Below are 6,525 nucleotides of genomic sequence, written 5' to 3' on the forward strand. Positions count from 1 at the left end.
ACTTAGAGCTTTCATTCTTTGGCGCTCCAGTTCAGTTTCCGGCCAGGGATGGTGCCCACACCCGCTGCATGGAAGCATGGAGTGTTAACCACTGGACTGCCAGGAAGTCCCAGAGAGCTCTGCTTTTTAAGCTCCAACATCCCTAACGCCCTGGTGTGGGAGACAGAAAACGTCTGTGCCTACTTTTATTTCCGAGCATCCCTCCTCTGAGCCAGCAGGTGCCCCCAGGGCAGTCTGGGCAGGAGGATGTCCTCGGGGTGAAACAATCACAAAAGTTGGTATTGATGTATCTACCCTGCTGTGCAGCGGGGTGCCGAGCCCCCTCACGCCTTGCCTTATCCGGATGCACAGAAAAACCCCTGTCGGCGGGTCAGGAGAATGAGCGAGAGTCTGCCTTCTCACTCCCAAGCAGTGCATCCCTGGGCAAGTCACTCAAGCTCTCTCTGAACTTTCCTCAGGCCCTCGGAGTCAGAAAACCTACCGCCAACAGACCCAGAGCTCGTACTCTGTCAAAGATATCTACTCAGAGGGAAAATATTCTTTGCAGATTCTTTGAAAATGGAACTACTTCCTGGTGCATTAGGAGCTAACAAGACTGGAAGTAAATACACATGCGTAAATTATATCAAATGTAAATATAAACTTATATAAAATAAATATATGTGTGTACTCTGGCACTGTTATCTTTGAAACCATCTGTTTACCCTTCTTTTCCCCCTCCTTCATCCCCACTGACCAGCCTGAATGAAAGCAGAAACGAAAGCAGAAACGAAGCCCGTTTGTGGCTGGACCCCTGCCTGCTTGGATTGCAGGTGTGGTGAGACGCCCGCTTTCCCACTGGGCTGTATTCCTGTTTATTCCTGAACGCATGGTCTCTCCAATTGGCAACGACTTTCTCTTTGTTATGTTTACCTTCCTTTCGGAGGCCAGCCCAGACTCCTGGGCGGATTCATTTCCCATTGAATTACCAGAATAGGGCAAAATCTGATAGGATGGCCAGCGTGGAAGAAAGCCTGCTTCCCAGGCCCTCGCACGAGGGGCCCATCCCCGCAGCAGCGTTAGCAGGCCGGGGGCTGAGGGCTGGAAGCGGACGTCCTGTCCCCCGCCCCAGCATTCTCCCCACCCCACCCCGGGGCCGAGGCATTGTCCTCCGAGCTCTCACGGCCCAGACTGGGGGGGCGGCCAGGGTGGTGAGGCTGGAAGGACCCCCTAACAGAAACAGCCCCTGCTTCCAAGCCAAATGCCCACCTGACAGTCCCCTTCTTAGGGCGCCTCTGCCCGCAGTCCTTTTAAAGAGGAAATACTCCAGGAATAGGCTGAAGCATGGAGCAGGTTTAAACCACGGGCTTCGCACACCCTACCTCTGCGGAGACAGGAAGCGCTGAGCTCTAGTAACCGAGCGTCCATAAGGGGCCCTGAGGTCACACAGCTTTGCCCAGGCCCAGCCTGAGATGGGGGAGGGAGGGATGGCCAGGACAGATGTTTCTCTGGGCCACAGAGCTGGTGCCTCACTAATGGGCCGGCTTCAGGCTGACCTCTCGTCATGAATGTGCCCCTGTTTCTGACCTCAGTGTCCTAAGACCATGCACTTTCCAAAGATGTGAGTCTGGAGAAATCCCTTCACTTCCATCTAAACCTTTCTCCATCTCTAAAATGAAAGTGTTAAACCCATCCCCCCCGAGAATCGTTTTGAAGGTGAAGTGAGATAAAATCTGCGTCTAATGGTTTTATGATTTGTAAAACATCTTGTGAATAAAGAGTCTTTTCTGACTCATCTTAGAATCCTTTGGAAGAGATCTTAAATTCTTTACCTTCAGCCTCTCTGAAATCAGGAATGCTAGACACAAGGTCAACTACCCTCTGCTTGAATCCTTCGTGTGCTGGGAAACTCCCTACCTTTCTCTAACAAGAAACTCACTCCCACAAGCTTTCTGACCAAAGCTGGCTTTTTGTGAAGCCGCAGTCACCTCACAGACGTTCCAGAGTCATTGCAGGACGATCACCGTGTAGATTCAGTGGCCATCTCCGTTCAGTTCAGTCGCTCAGTCGTGTCTGGCTCTTTGCGACCCCATGGACTGCAGCACGCCAGGCCTCCCTGTCCATCACCAACTCCCGGAGCTTGCTGAAACTCATGCCCATTGAGTCAGTGATGCTGTCCAGCCATCTCATCCTCTGCCGTCCCCTTCTCCTCCCGATTCAGTGATCAGGCCCTTACAGATATGTGTCTCAGATTCTGAAGTGAATGGCTTTCATCTGCCTTTTAGAAGGTGAGGTGTGTGTGGTTTTGTTTTCATTACCAGAAATACGTTAAAATGGGCTTGGGGGCAGGGTGTAGAAAGATGGAAGGAAAAGGAAAATTCACAAGGTCCCAGGCAGTACACCCACCGTCTGAACATGGAGTAAAAGGATTTGTCCCGAGACGCCCTCTCTCTGGTCACTTGGAGAGCCTGCCTGAGACACTTTGGTAGAAACCTTCGCCCGCTTCTCTTTAGCCAGGACAGTTCAATGACACTAAAATATCAGGGAGAGCCCTAACATGAATCACCGCTATAAGGTGCTGCCCGGGACACCAGTGTGTGTCCCCAAAGTCAAGAGCTTTGTTGAACTACAGTTTCAGCACAAAGGTAAAGCAGCTTTTTCTTCGGGATTTAGGATTTGGCAAGCATGTGAAATTAAGCACCACTTTGGGGAATTTTTATATAGGGAGACTAGGATTTTATGAGTGTTGGGGCTTACAGTTTAAATCTGTAATCACGGTGAACACGCCAAGGTCAGGCTACAGGCACATGTGCCCGTGTGATCCGCAGAGGGAAACAGAGGCAGGAGAGAAGTTGGCAGACGGGGTTTTGCAAATAGCTATGCAACAGAATTTCAAAATCTCCTGTATACGCTGCAGCGTGTCCTAGAAGGAATCAAAGAGAAGGCTTAGGAGAAATCTTAAGGGCATGGAATCACCAGGGAAAGGGGAAATATCACTGACCTTGAGCTTCACAGAGGCTAATGGGAATTCTGCAGAAGCTGTTGGTCACCAACCCAGTAGCCATGCCCTAGCCCTTGGTTAACAGATAGGGACTTACCTGGTGGTCCAGTGGTTATGACTTTGCCTTCCAATGCAGGGGGTGTGGGATCTAAGTTGATCCCTGGTTGGGGAGCTAAGATCCCATATGCCTCGTGACAAAAACACCAAAAGATAAAAAGAGCCAGCATTATAACAAATTCAGTAAAGACTTTAAAAATGGTCAATATTGAAAAACAAACCCAGGAAAACTGATTCTGTTCAGGAATGGAGCAGCAACAGGTTCTGGGAGGGTGGCCCAATGGGGGTGTCAAGATGCAAGTCTTGACTCGTCCCTGTCCCAGACTGTAGTTCTGTACACCTTGTCAGTGACTGGTTGAAGACAGGGCACTTGACACAATTCTGGCCAACAGGAAGTCAGCCAGAAAAACTTCTAGGAAGGTCTTCCTCATTTCTTAAAGAAGAAGAAATCAAAGAATCCTTCTGTTTTTGGCATTCGGACGTTGCTTGGAAAGAACGTGATCCTCAGAGATGTTGTAGCAATTTTGTGACCAGGAGGGAACATTCTGAAAGTAAAAGCAGCAATCAAAGGATGACCTTTTACATGTCAGAAGATAGAAAAGTCCTGATTCTTGAACAAGGTTTCACTCCTAACCCAATCAGTGCTGGTACCGCTCCCTAAAAACTTATGCAACTTATTACTATGCAAGATTCAAATTTTTTTCAATTTATTTGACTGAACTATAGTTGATTTACAATGTGCTAATTTCTACTGTAGAGCAAAGTGATTCAGTTACACATACTCTATGTACAATATAGTCTTTATCATATTCTTTTCCACTATTTTATCATAAGACACTGAATATCATTCTCAGGTTCAAATTCTAACTTTACCAGTTGTATGACTTTGAACTTCTCTGTGCCTCTTATTAATATTTCTGAACTGTGAAATGGGGATACTGATTGGAGTACCTACCCTATCACTTCAGTTTAGTTGCTCAGTCGTGTCCGACTCTTTGCGACCCCATGGACTGCAGCCGGCCAGGCCTCCCTGTCCATCACCAACTCCCAGAGCTTGCTCAAACACATGTCTGTTGAGTTGGTGATGCCATCCAACCATCTCATCCTCTGTGGTCCCCTTCTCCTCCTGCCTTCAATCTTTCCCAGTATCAGGGTCTTTTCCAATGAGTCAGCTCTTCGCATCAGATGGCCAAAGTATTGGAGTTTCAGCTTCAACATCAGTCCTTCCAGTGAATATTCAGGACTGATTTCCTTTAGGAAGAATTGGCTGGATCTCTTTGCAGTCCAAGGGACTCTCAAGAATCTCTCCAACACCACAGTTCAAAAGCATCAGTACTTCAGTGCTCAGCTTTCTTTATAGTCCAACTCTCACATCCATACATGACCACTGGAAAAACCACAGCTTTGACTGGATGGACCTCTGTCAGCAAAGTAATGTCTCTGCTTTTTAATATGCTGTCTAGCTTCATCATAGCTTTTCTTCTAAGTAGCAAGCGTCTTTTAATTTCATGGCTACAGTCAGTCACCATCTGCAGTGATTTTGGAGCCCAAGAAAATAAAGTCTGTCACTGTTTCCATTGTTTCCCCATCTATTTGCATGAACTGATGGGACCAGATGCCATGATCTTAGTTTTTTGAATGTTGAGTTTTAAGCCAGCTTTTTCACTTTCCTCTTTCACTTTCATCATGAGGCTCTTCAGTTCCTCTTTGTTTTTGCCATAAGGGTGGTGTCATCTGTGTATCTGAGGTTATTGATATTTCTCCCATAAATCTTGATCCCAGCTTGTGCTTCATCCAGCCCAGCATTTCACATGATGTACTCTGCATATAAGGTAAGCAAGCAGGGTGACAATATACAGCCTTGATGTACTCCTTTCCCAATTTGGAACCAGTCCATGTCCAGATCTAACTGTTGCTTCTTGACCTGCATACAGATTTCTCAGGAGGCAGGTAAGGTGGTCTGGTATTCCTGTCTCTTGAAGAATTTTCCACAGTTTGTTGTGACCCACACAAAGGCTTTGGCATAGTCAATAAAGCAAACGTAGACGTTTTCCTGGAACTCTCTTGCTTTATGATCCAACAGACGTTGGCAATTTGATCTCTGGTTCCTCTGCCTTTTCTAAATCAAGCTTGAACATCTGGACGTTTTCAGTTCACATATTGTTGAAGCCTGGCTTGGAGAATTTTTAGCATTACTTTGCTAGCGTGTGAGATAAGTAACAACTGTGTGGTAGTTTGAGCATTCTTTGGCATTGCCTTTCTTTGGGACTGGAATAAAAACTGACCTTTTCCAGTCCTGTGGCCACTGCTGAGTTTTCCAAATTTGTTGGCATATTGAGTGCAACACTTTCACAGCATCATCTTTTAGGATTTGAAATAATTCAGCTGGAATTTCATCACCTCCACTAGCTTTGTTCATAGCGATGCTTTCTAAGGCCCACTTGACTTCACATTCCAGGATATCTGGAATGTCTAGTCACCTAGAATGTGTGTAGGTGAGTGATCCCATCATCCTGGTTATCTGTGCCATTAAGATCTTTTATTAATAGTTCTGTGTATTCTTGCCACCTTTTCTTAATATCTTTCTGCTTCTGTTAGGTCCATACCATTTCTGTCCTTTTTTGTGCCCATCTTTGCATGGAATGTTCCCTTGGCATCTCTAATTTTCTTGAAGAGATCTCTAGTCTTTCCCAGTTTATTGTTTTCCTCTATTTCTCTGCACTGATCACTGAGGAAGCGTTTCTTATCTTTCCTTGCTATTCTTTGGAACTCTGCATTCAGATGGGTATGTTTTTCCCTTTCTCCTTTGCCTTTAGCTTTTTCTCAGCTATTTGTAAGGCCTCCTCAGACAGCCATTTTTCCTTGTTGCATTTCTTTTTCTTTGGGATGGTCTTGATCATTGTCTCCTGTACAATGTCATGAACCTCTGTCCATAGTTCATCAGGCACTCAGTCTATCAGAACTAATCCCTTCAATCTATTTCTCACTTCCACTGTGTAACCATAAGGGATTTGATTTAGGTCCTACCTGAATGGTCTAGTGGTTTTCCCTACTTTCTTCAATTTAAGTCTGAATTTTGCAATAAAGAGTTCATGATTGGAGCCACAGTCAGCTTCCAGTCTTGTGTTTGCTGACTGTATAGAGCTTTTCCATCTTTGGCTTCAAATAATGTAATCAACCTGATTTTGGTATCGACCATCTGGTAATGTTCATGTATAGAGTCTTCTCTTGTGTTGCTGGAAGAAGGTGTTTGCTATGACCAGTGCGTTCTCTTGGCAGAACTCTGTTAGTCTTTTATCTGCTTTGTTTTGTATTCCAAGGCCTGTTACTCCAGATATCTGTTGACTTCGTACTTTTGCATTCCAGTCCCCTATGATAAAAACGGAGATCTTTTTTTTTTTGGTGTTGTTTCTAGGAGCTCTTGTAGGGCTTCTTAGAACTGTTTAACTTCAGCTTCTTCAGCATTACTGGTTGGGACATAGACTTGG

The 6,525-nt window shown here is 45.7% G+C and overlaps 1 long non-coding RNA gene across 1 annotated transcript; it reads right to left on the reverse strand.

Annotated features, from left to right (window-relative positions):
• Positions 1-1,713: 1,713 nt before the first annotated feature.
• LOC138431399 (uncharacterized) lies at positions 1,714-4,869 on the reverse strand. Its single transcript, XR_011253739.1, has 3 exons — positions 3,993-4,869; positions 3,078-3,582; positions 1,714-2,902 (listed from the first exon to the last, which is right to left on the reverse strand). It is a non-coding gene; the product is annotated as an uncharacterized lncRNA (long non-coding RNA).
• Positions 4,870-6,525: the final 1,656 nt, after the last annotated feature.

This window comes from Ovis canadensis, chromosome 1 (genome assembly GCF_042477335.2).
Source record: "Ovis canadensis isolate MfBH-ARS-UI-01 breed Bighorn chromosome 1, ARS-UI_OviCan_v2, whole genome shotgun sequence".
Taxonomy (NCBI): domain Eukaryota; kingdom Metazoa; phylum Chordata; class Mammalia; order Artiodactyla; family Bovidae; genus Ovis; species Ovis canadensis.